This window comes from Pinus tabuliformis, chromosome Q, assembly GCF_031772625.1.
Source record: "Pinus tabuliformis cultivar Carrire ecotype Pingquan chromosome Q, CPIR1, whole genome shotgun sequence".
NCBI classification, from domain to species: Eukaryota; Viridiplantae; Streptophyta; class Pinopsida; order Pinales; family Pinaceae; genus Pinus; species Pinus tabuliformis.
Window position 1 is genome coordinate 1,068,465,019 of NC_142296.1, and position 4,450 is coordinate 1,068,469,468.

Genomic DNA, 4,450 nt, shown 5'->3' on the forward strand with positions numbered 1-4,450 from the left:
AACACATATCTGATCGTGTGTTCACCAAATACATGAGTGAACCCATAAGGTGCCTGTAAACAGTAGCTTCCACTACTTCTTTTGAAGTAGCATCCTCCTTCATCTAATTACCAGCTAGAGGAGTCTCCATGAGTTTACTGCTCTCCATGCAGAATCTCTTGAGTATCTCATTGGCATACTTGCCTTGAGAAACAAACAACTCCCCATCTCCCTTCCATACCTCCATGCCAAGAAAGTAATGCATGAGCCCCATGTCCTTCATCTCAAACTCTCTTACAAGATCTTCCTTGCAAAATTTAATGAGCTTCTCATCACTTTTCAGTATGAGATCATCTAAATAAAGTACAATGATCAAAAGCCTACCTTCCACCACTATGTGATACATGTTCGCATCTGCTTCGCTCTTCGTGAAGCCCATCCTAGTGAAGTAGCTATCTATCCTGGTGTACCAAGCATGGGGTGCTTGCTTCAGCCCATACAACGCTCTCTTGAGTCGGCACACATGCAACTCACGATCCAAGGTTTCAAAACCTTCGGGCTGATCTATGTACACCTCTTCCTCAATCATGCCATTGAGGAAGGTAGTCTTCACATCCATCTGATGGATCTTCCAACCCATTTTTGATGATAGTGCCAAAATAGATCTAATTGATAAGTACCTTGCAACATGAGAAAAGGTCTCATCATAGTCAATCCCCTCTACCTGTGAAAAGCCACGGGTCACAAATCTGACCTTATGCTTCTCCACACTACCATCGACAACTTTCTTTACCTTGTAAAGCAAAAGGGAGCTCACAACTGACTTGTCCTTCGGTCTCAGTACCACATCCCAAACGTTGTTTCGAACTTTGGAGTCATACTCCTCCACCATCGCGTCAACCCAAATTGGTTGTTGTACTGCTTCCTAAAAGGAAGATGGATTTGTCATAACACATGCACCCATAAGTTCCATATATTTAGTGTACCTCTCTAGCGACCTCCTCTGTCTGTGCTGAGAAGGGGGTGCTCCCACATTCTCCCATGCATCATCTAATAATCTGTCAGCCTCTCTAGTGCACTTTCTTCCCTCTCTGGAAGACTCTGCCTGAGTGGATGTATCCACTCCCAGGACCTCTGCATGTGGTTGCTCCACATTAATCTGAGGCTCCTCAACCTTAGAACTAAAAGATCCTCCTCTGCATGTAGCTCAATCTCCCTCTCAAGGGATACTCGCATGGCCTTCTCCTCATCAAACTTGACATCCCTGCGAACCACTATCATCTGATTAGTTTTCATGCACACTCGATAGTTGTGGGGAGTATCAATGTACCCAACAAAGATCCCAACTCTTCTATTGGATCAAGCTTCTTTCGTGCATCTTTGGTCACATGGCAATAAACCGATGACCCAAAAATCCTGAAGTGACCAACATTTAGCCTCTTACTGGAATAAGATTCCTCTGGTGTTTTACTCTTAAGTATCCGATGTGGGCTACGGTTCTTAACATAAATTGTTGTGTTTCATGCCTTAGCCCACAAGTGTACTGGTAAGCCTAGATCATGCAATATCGCCCTTGCTTCCCCTACCATGCTCCTATTCTTCCTCTTGGAAACTCCATTCTGTTGAGGGTTATCTGGTGCCATCAACTCTCATTTAATCCCTTCCGCTGCACATAAGTTCTTAAACTCATTGGAGACATATTCTCCACCATTATCACTCCGTAGAGATTTAACCTTCTTGCCTGACTCTTTCTCGACCATTGCTTTGAATTCACAAAACTTTGTGAATGTATGATCCTTTCTCTGCATGGAAAATATCCATCATTGACGAGAATAGTCATCTACAAATATAACATAATACCTGTGTTTGGCAGTGATATTATTGAGAATGGTACACACACATATGAATGGGCTCTCTCCAGAATAGACTTTACTCGATTGTCTCTATCTCCAAAGGAAGAGTTGGTGTATTTTCCCAAAGTATAACCCTTTCATGTATCAAATTGCTCAAGCGTACCTTTGGGAAGACCGGTAGAGATTTGTTGCAATATCTTCAAATCCCCATGATGCAAGTGGCCCAATCGTCTGTGCCATAACTCGCTGACATCTCAGCTCAACATCTTTTCCGCTTTTGAACTCAAAGCAACACAATCCTCTACCTCTATCTTATAGAGATTCTGAACTCGAATCCCTATCTTCTTTACTTGACCCGTGGTTATGTGTCAAAGGAACGCCTTTCCTTTCGAAAAGATCACATCATAGCCTCTATCCTCAAGCATGGCAATGGATACCTAGTTCTTCATTAGTATGGGTACATGCTTAACATTCTTCAAGGTGAGTGGAGCTGCATGCTCCCTCTAAAAAGTAATAGTTCCCACACTAGTAACACTATACTTACCATCATCACCCATCTCAATATGCATCTTGAGATCTTTCTCCTCTAGTTCACTGAATAACTCTTTGTCACCAGTCATGTGGAAAGAAGCTCCACTATCTAAGTACCATACACTTCCCATCATCAAAGACACCATGGCATGCAATGAGGGAAAAGTCCAATTCGAATTGGGAGGCCAAAGCCTCACCCGCCACTCCTCCTGAGAACTTCTCCTTAGACTTCTTCAATGGACAATTTGTAGCAAAGTGACCCATCTTGTGACAATGAAACCATTTAACTTTTTTCATGTCCTTCTTCTTACCTCCATGATAAGAATCTGATTTGGAATGATAAATTTTACCTTTCCCCTTAATTGCTAAGGCACAGTTCTCTTCATCATCAGTCTTTGATGAAGAGCCATCCCTGATGTTCCTCCTGATCTCATCCTGCATCAAAGCCGACCATAGTCGTTTCCAATCTGGTAGCTTCTCTCGACCATTGATAGAGTCCTGATAACTATGCCAACTCTTTGGGAGTCCAAGAAGAGCAAAGCTCACCATTTCCTCCTCGAAAACTGTGATTCCGACACTTCCAAGTTCATCCCGACATTTAGTGAACTTGGTCAAGTACTTTGGAATCGTCTCGCCTTTCTCCATCTTGATTTTACGAAGTTTATCCTTCAGTGCCAACTGCCTTTTATCATTGCTATCCTGATACAAGTCTGCCAATGTTTTCCACATAGCATGCGGAGTTTCCTTGCCATGAAGACTCGAGACAATGTGGTCTCGAACTCCCTCAATGATTATCCACCTTGCCTTTGCCACACACTTCTTCCATTCGGCCAAGTTTTATGTGTCCGTAGCTGCTCGCTTGAGGACTTCTTGATCAATGAATTCCTTCAAGCCATTATCTTCTAGCACAACCTCCACCATGTCCCTCCAGGCTATAAAATTCGAGCTGCCTTCCAAGGCATACTCAAGCCTCAACCCATGGAACACCATTTGTCGATCCTGAAGTATGTATGCAAATTCAACTTTCACCTGTAACCCAGAAACTCAAAACTTCGAAATCTCCTCTAGAGAGATGATTTTAAATCAATGATATCTCCCTCATCCGAACTCCGATTCAGCCGAATTTCTTTTTGAATTTGGGTATCTTTTCCCAAGGAATCCAAATATGTAATTTGTTTCTGAAAAGTTTTCACATAAATTCTCTGCAAACTCTCAGCCAAAAAAAAAATCTTGCTCTGATACCATGTAGAAAATCCTATAGATTCACAAGCTCATGTAATCTACTAAAACAAGAGACAAGAAACTACTTCTGCTCTTTACAACGGAAGTCCATAAACATCGTGCAAACAATAATCAATAGAGGAAGAGAATCAAAGGCACATAACACAATAAATATTCGGGGAAATACACAACTCAAAACCCCACTATCTTTTTTGTATTAATCCGGAAAATCAAGATGAAATTACAATGCTTGTTCTCTCAAGAACAATCCCAGCACTCAGCAAATTCAATCTCCAACTCATAAGCAAGCTCAAGGCCAAATCTTAGCCAATTCACAAGCTCTTCAAGTCTCTATTCCAATGTGTAATTATTATGGAGAATAGCTTGTATTTAAAGGGAAATAAAGCCTCTAAAAATAGCACAATTCCTCAAGGATCAGTTCCTGAATGCATGCACTATCAGTGCAACCTAGAAAAATCTAAAAAAAATAATACAATGTCCCTGCACTCTAGTCTCAACTGGGTCTTTCTCAGAATCAACATGCATGAGTTTCTGATGGTGGAACCTTCAGTTAACTAGAGTAGCACTAATTAGGTTACTAGTGTCCCAACTTATTTTTTACTCACTATTAGTTCTTGGAACTGATTGGAACTAATTTAACTGGACTTAACTCAATAAACTAAGTTAACTAATTACAACTCATTCATAGATCTTCCTTAACTCCTATAAGTTAGGGAGCACATATACATGTCTTCTAAAATACTTCCAATTTTAATTTCCTAAATTAATTAAGTTAATTAAACTTAATTAATTATTTTCAAATTGCTATGAGAAAAGAATTCTATTTTAATTCACAGTTTAATTCA